Source organism: Haliotis rufescens, unplaced genomic scaffold (assembly GCF_023055435.1).
Source record: "Haliotis rufescens isolate VD_foot unplaced genomic scaffold, xgHalRufe1.0.p SCAF_8, whole genome shotgun sequence".
Classification (NCBI taxonomy): Eukaryota; Metazoa; Mollusca; class Gastropoda; order Lepetellida; family Haliotidae; genus Haliotis; species Haliotis rufescens.
In genome coordinates this window covers 17,404,287-17,416,662 of record NW_025964372.1, presented here as the reverse complement: position 1 = coordinate 17,416,662, position 12,376 = coordinate 17,404,287, and the positions used below count along the sequence as shown (strand labels likewise).

At 38.5% G+C, this 12,376-nt stretch overlaps 1 protein-coding gene across 1 annotated transcript in view; it reads right to left on the bottom strand.

Annotated features, from left to right (window-relative positions):
• LOC124144836 (protein eyes shut homolog) overlaps positions 1 to 12,376 on the bottom strand; it is a 117,270-nt gene that overhangs the window by 76,617 nt on the left and 28,277 nt on the right. The window lies entirely within an intron of this gene.

Genomic DNA, 12,376 nt, shown 5'->3' with positions numbered 1-12,376 from the left:
ACAAGCATGGTCACCAAGGCCCATTCCTCTGTTTCCAAAAGGAGACAAGCATTGTCACCACGGCCCATTCCTCTGTTTCCAAAAGGAGACAAGCATTGTCACCATGCAAGGCCCATTCCTCTGTTTCCAAAAGGAGACAAGCATTGTCACCACGGCCCATTCCTCTTTTTTCCAAAAGGAGACAAGCATGGTCACCATGCAAGGCCCATTCCTCTGTTTCCAAAAGGAGACAAGCATTGTCACCACGGCCCATTCCTCTTTTTCCAAAAGGAAACAAGCATGGTCACCATGCAAGGCCCATTCCTCTGTTTCCAAAAGGAGACAAGCATTGTCACCACGGTCTATTCTTCCTCTGTTTCCAAAAGGAGACAAGCATGGTCACCATGACCTATTCACCCTCTGTTTCCAAAAGAAAACAAACAAGACAAAGGAGGATCTATTCTACCCTATGGTTTCTATGGGAGAACAAAATGGAAAAGTCACGCGAGGACACAGAATTTCCAAATAGGTAGATATGCAATGGGTACTGCTGACAAGCATGGGGTGCTGGGGATAGTTCTGGTCAAGGAAATCAAACCCCTATCATTATAGAAATGAAAGACCAACAATAATAAATTCACATTGTTCAATTCTTTGCTCCCAGACTGCTGTGTGTCCTTTTCAGACATTGATCCTTCCTCGACCAATTATCCGAAGATTTTTCTGTTAAACAGGATTTTTTTCACCACATTCAGTCTAGGCGACCAGTAATGGGAATCTACTCAGACACCTAGTTCAGGCCTTGTTACAGGGGGCTTAGCCCTGGGCCGAGAGAGTTTACTGGTGTAATGTCCATGTGTGGTTGACCTGACTGACAGCATTGACTGACTGGGTAGGGCGAAGCCAGTCAGGGCTGCATGAGGACAAGTGAAATGGATGACCATATGGACAAATGATAGTCAATTCTTCTTTGGGAATATTTTGTGAACATGTTTTTATTCACCCTAAGATTTATTTCGGACCAGAACCAAAAAACATAAGTGAAGAACCATAAGACTGTCGTGTAAATTCCAGGCAAAAGTTCTTTATTGCCAGACTAAACGATGTAAAAGCAGAAGATGCCATGTTTGTTTGTTTGCACTCAGCAATATTCCAGCTATATGATGGAGGTCTATTAATAATCGAGTCTGGACCAGACAATCAAGTGACTGACATCATGAGCATGGATCCACGAAATTGGGATACGATAACATGCATCAACCAAGTCGCATACAAAATGAACAAATTAACCCCACAACAAACTTGTATCACTGAGAATTCAAAAATAGAGGCATTTAATGATTCTTTACCTCGTTTTTTCATATCTGCAAACAGACAAATGGTGTGATGCCATTTTCTTATGAAAAACCTGCAGAAACTTGGCATGCATGCATTATAACACCCATGTTGTTTTATGCAGTTCCCATCAAAATTTCCCTTCTTTGGCAGGAAACACCTTCAACATGTTCAAAGCATGTCCAGATATATGAAATAATTATTAAAATTGTCAGAACCAAAATTTCTTCTCACATAAATTTACTGATTAAAATGGCATTTTTATCTAAAAGAGAAAATTCCAGTGGTAACTTTCACAGATACAGGATTTGTTCTTTTACATATAATGTTATATCTTCTTTTTCCGTCCCCCTCAAAAACCATGTCCCATGTTTTAGACTGCCCCATCAAGGAAGGACCTCTTGTAACCAGTTTTATAGTATGGATGGTAGAAGTTCCACTATGGAGGAACAAACATCAGACAGGGAACAAATATGTTGACTCATGCAACCCCTAAAAGGAACTAATAGTCTGTGTACGAGCTCAAAAGTAGCATTACATGTAAGAGTTCCAAAGAAACTTTTACATACCTTGAATCAAATCTTGCTTACATATTGATAAGCACCTATTTGTAGGGATAAACAATTGGCAATAAGGTTTATGGGTAGGTGTGGAGTGGAAGGAGCAAGTGGATGTTGTTTAACTTCAAACAGATGTACCAGGTAGTCAAGCTACATAACCCTAGCCTGTAAATAATTGAGTCTGGACAAAGAATACCAGACAAGGTAGACACAATTTTATGGATAACAACTTCCTTAATACTCATTGTATGCTTGACAATAGTATAAGGATCTATACCGAAACGTCGCTTTTCACAGTATGCTTGACAATGGTATAAGGATCTATACCGAAACGTGGCTTTTCACAGCATTAAATAATTTATTGTCCATAAAATTGTGTCTACCTTGTCATCTGTCAACTTCTAAGTAATGACCATCAAAAAAAAAGAATACCAGAGACTGAAAATCTGAGCAGCAATCCAGGTGATCAGGATACAGCACCTCACTATCCGGTGACACGGAGCCAGACCAGAGATCCATCTTAGTCTTTCATAGCGTTCTGGAGATGTAGTTTTACCCTGCAATCCCCATATGGCGACAGTCTCTACATGTCTCCCATTGCACCATGCAGCTATATATATATATATATATATATCCCAGCTCACTTAGTGTGCCACTGTTGTATACTACTCAAAGAAGTAAAAGAACACCTAATTTGTTCATATTTCTATAGTTAATCTGTCATGGCCTTGACAGATTAGTGAGTGAGTGAGTATGGTTTTAGGCTGCAATATTCCAGCAATATCATGGTGGGGGACACCAGAAATGCGCTTCACACATTGTACCCATGTCGGGAGTCAAACCTGGGTCTTTGGTGTGATGAGCGAACGCTTTAACCACTAGGGTACCCGACCGCCCACCATGACAGAATAACTGAAGTCATTTGGAAGAAAATCAGGTGTTCCTTAACTTCTTTTGAGTTGTGTAGATTGAAGCTCGAGCTATAAACGAATGATATGTCTGTACAGGTCAGAAAATTCTATGATGATGCCAAAATTGCTGCTTTTGAGGCATCATAGTGTTTCCTTTGAAAACCGGATTCAATCTCACACTAATGAATCACCTCTCTCAGACTCACTCGATCGCAATCTAACAAACTGACAGCCGTCATTAAAACAGTTTTTAAAACAGTGAAACTTACCTGTAAAGAGAAGTAAAGTTGCCACGGCAACAAGTATCAGCCATCTATATCCTCCAGTATCCATGACGATATGAATGTGGTCAACATCTTCATACAACACTACTCCAACCATGGGAACATCGCCGACAACCTCAGTAGCCGACAACCTCTCAGTAGCCTACACAGTTGTCCCAACTCTGCCACACAATCCACAATGACAAACACTGTCCTGAAAACCATCCAGCCACCCAAATCACTGGTGCTGATGCTGTATGATAGTACCTAGCCCTGGGGTCATGTGTGGCACTAGTCGTGACATCATACTGTCACACAGACTGTCACATCGGGACATCCTTCCTTACACAGTGGAGTTACCAGTTTAGGAACTTCGTACACAGACAAGTCCACTTAGGAATCTTCCTGAATCTCAGACATATAAAAGCATCTACAATCCAGTCTCAAAGCTGATGTAACCAAGATGGTATTGTAACAAATGTATTCCTCATAGTATCATCAACACTTGTATTCATTCATAAAGTTCCACTTCTGACTTAAATCTCTTAAACAGACTCTCTGACAAGAGAACCGGAGGACTAATAGATATCGATGTCATCAAATATTCATTGCAAGCTGTTCTGAACAATCAGCAGTGTATATCAGACGGCCTCGTCAAATATCAGCCTCATCAACACGCAGCTCACACCAAAGACAGTTTACAAAAAATGTTCGTGTTAGCAACAATTAAGTCACCCAATATGGCTATTTCCTGGTGATTTCGATACCACAAATGACACATCTATTTCATTACAATGTCACTAGGAATGTCAGGAGGGGAAATGATTGTCAGAAAGGCGAAACGGTTGTCAGAAACACGACACGGCTGTCAAGCATCTCTCCAGAATCTGATGTTAAACACATAGTAAATATACTTGTTATCTACCGACGTCTTGTACATGAGCTGCATAAAATAAAGTTCATTGATTTTACAGGTAGTATAAAACAGCTCCTTAGTTTCGCGTATTAATGATATTTTCCTGCATACCGACACCAGCTGCTCACTGCCACCTGGACTGCAGTCATCTACAGCAATAGTGAAAGTGTCAGGTTCCGTTTATGAATAGGAATCGCCAGATCAGGGAGAAGATCTTGTGTATCTTGGTCGACAGGTCCATGTTGTCTTGAAGAAACAGAGAAACGACTGTCATAGAAACACTTGATCCTCCTAGTCCATGGATGAAGTGAACCACACTCAGCATCCACTGCACATAAGCAAGCCTGCAGTACCTAAGCTGCAGCTACTATGTAAATGGTTTAGACTGAATTATACATCAAGCTGGCACCATCCTTTATCAGAAATCTGCAACCACTCAGTCACATGAGGACAGGACTCACCAAACAATAATTTCACAACTATAGACACCCTATTCCAATGACAATGTTCAATGCTTGTAAATCTTTAAAATTTAACAGTTGTTGTTTCAGAATCTCCACTGAAATGTTATCAAAACTAAATGTCTTGGAAAATATTTTTATCAAACCTGATCAGATAGTAAAGATTCCCTACAGTCATGGTTCCGATTCTCAATGAAGTGAGCTGTCTGAATAGTCCAGTGAAACTACTCCTTAGGGGTCTCAAGCAGCCATAAAACAGTCACGATGGAGCCCTAGGGATCCCTCACTGTGACAGCTGCCTTGTCTCAATCTGTTCACAGTATCTTGGAATATTTCCAATTTTGGTAAACTCACACACACAAATTATGATCCGACACTGAACGTGCAGACCACTGCAGTCCCGAAGTCACTGTGGTCAAGTTAGTTCCTTGTTTACAATGTTACAGTCAACTGAACACCGAGTTCCGAAAGGTTATCAGTACGATCCTTTCATAACGAGCCTCACACCCGCTTCACTTCTCAATCACAGCACCACAATGTTGTATCATGGTCCAGTGGACACATGGTCAATCGGTTTCTTCTGCCCAACAAAGAGGCCTGACATGATCGTCTAAATGACCACACAACATGTCCACTATTCCTTTCTCATGCATATCCCTCTGTTCTCTGCACTACGCTTAGTCGCTCATTTGGCCGAGTGACACACGCAATATCGCGCCTCGCGTTGCCTCTGTGCTCAGCTGTCAATAGCCCAACAGCTGCCTGGGAGGACAAATCTTACTATGAATGGATCAGCTTGAGCCTCCCCCTTCACAAAGACTCATCTGTTTCTGTTTACAACCACGCTCTACCAAGTTGATTTCTGTCAGAATACATCCTTCTCTTGTCATAGCCAGATCCTAATGTCTCCCTGTTTTAATAACAGTAGTAATCTTTATATTTGTTTAACATTGAGATAAGGAGTAATTCCTTGTACTTGTCAAAGCCAGGTCCCAATGTCTCTCTGTTTTAGTGACAGTAGTACCCTTAATCCTTATATTTATTTAACATTGAGAAAGAATCATTCCTTGTATTTGTGATATTATACAAATGACACATGCAACTTAAAAGAAGTTAAGCTTTTCTTATTATATACTACTCACAAGAAGTTAAAGAGCAGCCATTTCATTCATGTTTCTACAGTCAATCTGTCATGGCAGGACAGAGTAACTATATAGTGCTATGAAATAATCTTTTGAGTTGTACATTTAAATACTCTGTGATGATTATAATTTTTTTTGTTATTTGTGTAATGTTACACAAATAAATAAAACAAGACATTTCTGTTATCTAGTGATATTATACCAATTATGAATTCAACTTGGATAATCTTTTCTTATTATATGTACTGTATTCGTCGTAATAAGTGCCCTGCTCTAATAAGCGATATTTGCTAATATATTGGCTAGTGTACAATACCAATTAGCACCCCTTCCGATTTATCAATGTACACAAGACTTATTTATTCGTGTATAATACGCACTCGTGTGTTATATGCACCCTTAATTATGGGCAATCAAATTCTGGAAAATATATCTGTCGTGTATACTATGCACAGACTTTTCTTTTGTATTATTTCAGGCTGTCAGCATAAACCACAAAATTTACGATCTTTCAACTGGTTTTTTTCTCATCAAAATTATATATTAATAAGAGCCCCCTATTTCTAATTTTAGAGCACCCTGTGCGCTTATTACGTCGAATAAGGTACCGGGTACCTGTTTTGTGATGAATAGAAATTGTTGCTTACATTATTTAACATTGATACAAGAGTCATTCCTTGTATTTGTGATATTATACAAATGGTAAGTACAACTTAAATGAGGCAAATCATTTCATTATATTTAATTATTTTGTGACGAATAGTATTGTTTCTTATACTATTCATGCAATATTGACAAAAGAGTCATTCCTTTTATCTAATCATATACTAATCATGAAAACAATTTGAAGTAGGACAATATTTTCTCATTGCTTTAGTCATTAATATACATGCTCAAACAACCACAAAATATTTGTTTACAATTTAAACCATTATCAACTATTTTGACAGGTAACGTTGTCAAACATTTAAGCATAACTACATGTACATAAGATAAAAACATTTATTAGCTATTTCAACTACTTTCATTGTGAACATGAGAAGCATTTTCAAACAACATTTAAACTTTGTGTCTTTTTAACATATCAATATAAAAATAAATGCCAGAGAATCATCAGTCTTGATTATCCGATGAAACAAATTCTGATAGTCGTAAAAGGAGAAATAGTGAGGAAAATTATGTGAATGGATCACTGACAATCACCGATGACACCGGGTGTTCACAAAATGGGTAAACATGTGGAATGTTAATCAGTTTATTTCCCTCTATACATGACTCTTTCAGAATTCACAACTTTGACAGATGGAAAAGAGATTCTGATAGGCTTAAAGGGAAAATAGAGGTGAAAATTATGTGAATGGATCACTGACAATCAGCGATGACACCGGGTGTTCACAAAATGGGTAAAGCATGTGGAATGTTAATGAGTTTATTTCCCTCTATACATGACTCTTTCAGAATTCACAACTTTGACAGATGGAAAAGAGATTCTGATAGGCTTAAAGGGAAAATAGAGGTGAAAATTATGTGAATGGATCACTGACAATCAGCGATGACACCGGGTGTTCACAAAATGGGTAAAGCATGTGGAATGTTAATGAGTTTTTCCTTCTATACATGACTCTTTCAGAATTCACAACTTTGACAGATGGAAAAGAGATTCTGATAGGCTTAAAGGGAAAATAGAGGTGAAAATTATGTGAATGGATCACTGACAATCAGCGATGACACCGGGTGTTCACAAAATGGGTAAAGCATGTGGAATGTTAATGAGTTTTTCCTTCTATACATGACTCTTTCAGAATTCACAACTTTGACAGATGGAAAAGAGATTCAGATTAAATCTGAACATCTGATCTTCAAACAATTGATGCCAATGATTTTATAATTGAGAAAATATTATCAATTCCGACACAAATCCTACCAAACTGATACCATCTTCGTCTCCACAATGGAATAACTGCATCCTTCATATGCCATCAAGTCAGTCATCTAAAGACTAATAGTCTTATCGGATTCCTTTCACAGTAAAAAGGTTCATTGTCAGTTCATTTGTCATCATGAAAATCTCCACAATGCTCTCAAAGTGGAAACCATCACATCGAAAACAACCTTCTACCATGTCCACCGGAGCAGAGAACACAAGCCATTCAAGTCAAGTACACATTTCCCTTGTCAATCTGACGCTAATGACAATTTTCAACTTCAAACAATTTTGGACAAACTGGCTGCATGTCACTTTACAGACGTTGCCACCTTCATCAATCCCTGTTTCAAGTTTAGACATAACACATTTTCCCCCTATTTGAAAGGCTATTATCTCAAGATAACACGAGATATTTCCTTTATGAAGGACACTGTGGGGATTCCAGGTTAGAATTGGTCCCCAGCAACCTATGCTTGTTCTGCTATGTGACTGTAAAGATCGGATGATCAGGTTTTTGGACTTGTTTGCGTGTCCTAATAATATCAACCACTGGTTTGTCTGGTCCTGACTGCTGTCATGTAGCTGAAAATTGAAGAGTGCGGCATTTAACACCGAACAAACAAAATTGATCAAAGCATTCATTACTTATGATGTTCTATTGCTATAATTATGGTACTTGTATTTCATCATATAGAAGTTCTTCTTAATTTGTTCATGATTGTTTGTTGTTTCTCAACACTAACCAAGATCTTGTCACCTGGTTAGAAGCAATCACAACTCAACCCAAAAAAATGAAACAAAAAGAAAGAGATCTCTGTCTACAAGTCTTTCTGTATTCTTTCATCAAAGCAATATTTTTCTTTAAACAAAAAGACAAGTGGGTATCTGCAGTCTCCTATACTACTCCTCAGGCAAGATCGTGTTCATTTCTTGGTTTAGTAGCTTTGAAAAAAATGTAATAAAAAGACATTTCAGATTTATATGTTATATGTTATTGTGTAATCTCATCAGTCTTATTTGCTGTGAATTCATACGTTTTTTAAACAAAAATAGTGCTTCTTAGTTCTTAGTTTCTCCAATATTCATTTTTCAGAGTCAGTGGAATCTGTAAACCTTTCGAGGAAAATAGTCCTGCCTACGGAAATGTTTTCAGAGTAATACAGTCAAACACTGCTGTGTCAAAGTTAAAAGGACCTACGTAAGGCTAAAAAAAAAAAAGTCTTGGTTCTCAGGCACTGCCCGCATCATCATAAAGTTGGCCGCACGTTTTGTTTTTATTTACATTTTTTTTAAAAATAAGATAAAATCCTCAAATATTCCAAGTCCAACGGTGGTCAAATACTGTATTCCAGTATTTCACTGACCAAGGATTACATTTATGTAGGGAGGCCCTTTCCCAGGTTGATGGTACACAATTGCTTATTGATTACACAACAGTTTATTGGTTACATACTTGTTTGAACAACCCCCCAAAAAAGACACCGCCCGCCCGCAATATATTTTCAAAAAACATTTCCTGAGAACCAGTTCTTTTAGTTTTTTAAGCCTAAATACTTCAAGTTATCCGCGAAAATGATAAATAAAGAAGGAGTACGCAGAGACAACCATAAGTTCGACACATCAAAGTAAGACACAACAGTGTTTAATTGTACATAATAAATTAGTATGTTTCCAAATATTTTAATCCAAATCACACGCCTGTACTAAAACTAATTAATGGTGAATTATGAACACATGTTTATGATATGGTCAGAATCATACAATGGACTCTGCTGATTTTTTATGATGATAAAAAGGCATTTGTCACATTTATTTACAAGCCACTAATGCTGTGTTAATATCCTGTTCATGATTCATAGGCTGAGCTGTCTTAAAGAACGTGGATGTTCAGAAAGTGTGACGTCTGCTGGTACTCTGTGTGTCAAGCACAGAGATCTCAGGACAGATTCAGCCCAGGATTACTACGAGACTGTCGATAATTCATGTCTGTCCTCAGTGCAATCAACTGTTCCTAAATCTGTCGCGCAGTGTGCTTTTTCACGTCTCCGTAGCACATCGCCTCATTTAGTCTGCTGCACACGGAACAAAGGAATCTCAAAGAATGGAAGGCAAACATGCACAACAATGCTACCTAATCTTAGGCTTGTCTGCCTCAGATGACGTCTGCTCATAGGGAAAATGTCGCCAAAAACTAATCATATCAATGGAAACTTGATGAAAAATGAGCAAAATGGCCAGTCGGTCTTTGATCCTGCTAAGACAATTAACATTGCATTAAACAGCAAACACATGTCTTAGTCAGTCATTGTTTCAGGGCCTAGATGGTGGATGACATAGTCTCTTTCAGTGATCACAACTCGTTTCCTTCGACACAATTCAGAACTTAGTTTGCAGAATCTAATGTTTCTGATCAAGAGCATTGACTAAGCATGACTCTCTCAATAATAATCAATAATATGTCTTTATGAGGCCAGACCAGTTTTGGTCATGTTTGAATTAAGCAGGCTTAATGGTTAGAGAGGTTATGGTTGATTGTGTGATAATTTCAAAGAGAAAGGTGCAGTCATGACATCACATGCAGGTTATCATTTTATACGGGTCTTCTGATTGTGTGTGTGTGTGTGTGTGTGTGTGTGTGTGTGTGTGTGTGTGTGAGTGTGAGTGAGTGAGTGAGTGAGTGAGTGAGTGAGTGAGTGAGTGAGTGAGTGAGTGAGATGGACCAACATATTAAGTGCTATGTACACTCAACTCATATATTTTTATTTGTTGTTTAACAACACTGTCTCCAACATTCTAGCTATATGCCAAGGCATATTCATGTAGGAACTGCCAATTTGATGAGTGAGTGAGAGTGATGCTGCTTTGAAGAGTAGTTCCAACATATCATGGCATTTCCAATTAATGAGAGATCAAAGATTAAAGCAGCTCTGTAAATGCCACACTTATGGATATGGTGCTGACAAACAGAAGATCAAACCGTAAATCTGAAAAGAAATGGACTGGCCTAACGATGAAAGAAATCCAAATAGCTATAGCTGTGGCATGAGTTCAGTGTTCCAGTAGACAGAAAGATATTAACACCATCCTAAACGTATATGAAATCCTGCTTCTGTTGTGATTACAGGCATGAAACAGATCAGGTTGCAGGATTAACGAGGTCTTCAGAATATTGTTATTTCAAACAAGGTGCTACATCTTCATTATGACACATCTGCTGTCATCAAGGACATCTTCGATATTCTGGAATGTTAGGCTGAAGGCAGCCTACGGGAAAAAATGAAATTGCAGGAATCAGGAACTATAACAAAATCAGGCAATTATTGGTTAAGACAACTGTTCAGTTTGTGTGTGTGTGTGTGTGTGTGTGTGTGTGTGTGTGTGTGTGTGTGTGTGTGTGTGTGTGTGTGTGTGTGTGTGTGTGTGTGTGTGTGTGTGTGTGAGTGAGTTGGGTTTAACACCGATTTTAACAGTAAAAACTGAGATGGTAATGTGACTGTTAACATTCTCGTGCCTCACAGCAGCATGGGTTGTATACTCCCCAGGGAGCTGAGCAAGATAACCAAGGGCACACAATCCAATGACCAGGGTAACAATGGTGTCAGCATGCCTTAATGGATTCACTATAACGCATAGAGGTTATCACGCGAGTCTGTTTGGGGATGGTAAATATCCTGTTACTATAGCCAAACACACAAGCGTGATAACATCTTTGTCATATCGTGTGATTCTTCAATTCTGTGCTCAAAAAACCTCTTTCCATCTCTCACAAACATTACCTAAACATTGCAAGTTTTCCTGGAATGTGCGCATTACTATATATTACGTCAAAAGGTAAGTGATGTGTCAGTCGGACAGTGACAACAGTCAGTATAGTTCTAACTAAACATGTTCCTTATACATGTGGCCACTGTTATAGTATACAGTGGCGTAACTAAATATTGGCAAAACAACAAAGGCCTACACAATTTGTTTCTACATGCCTTTCGCGGCAATCCATCGGTCTGTCCACTAGAGTAACTGCCCTTTATCAAAGGTAAGCTACTTGAACCCCAGTCCATGAGACGTCACATTTGTTGACAGAGTCTGTCTGTCCTGTCAAAACGTTACGAAGTGCAGTCAGATGTACACACAGAGAACAAAACGAAACAAGGTAACAATTCGGACATATTTCGGCCAAATCCAACTATTTTAAAAAGGTTCCAAGCTGCAGAGGTCTACAATCACAGATATGGTAAACTTATCCCACGAGGCTTGTGTCCTAGCTAAATTCTTTTGCAATTTATATCTCCAAAGTTATCCAAACTTGTAAAATGCCTTAGCTACGTCACAGTTAGACTCTGATTTTCAGTATATTAGACTATTCTTTTTATAATGATAGCAATTCTCCCAGGAGCTTCTCCAGATTCCCAATGGTAAATTGTGACTCGATCCCCGAATGACAAGGATGATGCCATGTTTGTTTGCAAACACTGAAAGCAGTCCCTAATTACCTTTGATATTTGCATCTCTATCCACAAATGACCCCAACAGATATTGTTCTTATCCGTTGGCTTTATCTTGCCGAGATATGATAAAGTACAATATCCATTTATTATTACTATTATCAATACAATAAACTAGGACAAATTCAACTGGACAAAGCCCATCTTTCCCATCTTACAAGGCTAATAAAGATGCAGTTGTTGATGGTCCAGGGCATCCCAATAAATGTGAATGTGACTACCATGGCCATCTTTGATCGGGTTTGATGACTGCTGTAAAACTAACATAAAACAGAGCATTCAATTTGATCTAAGCTCACGTGCCTGTCCAGTTGATGATTAATTAAAAATTGATTTGCAGCAGTGATTTCACATCGAGATGTCAGGGGTTGATCGAGCGA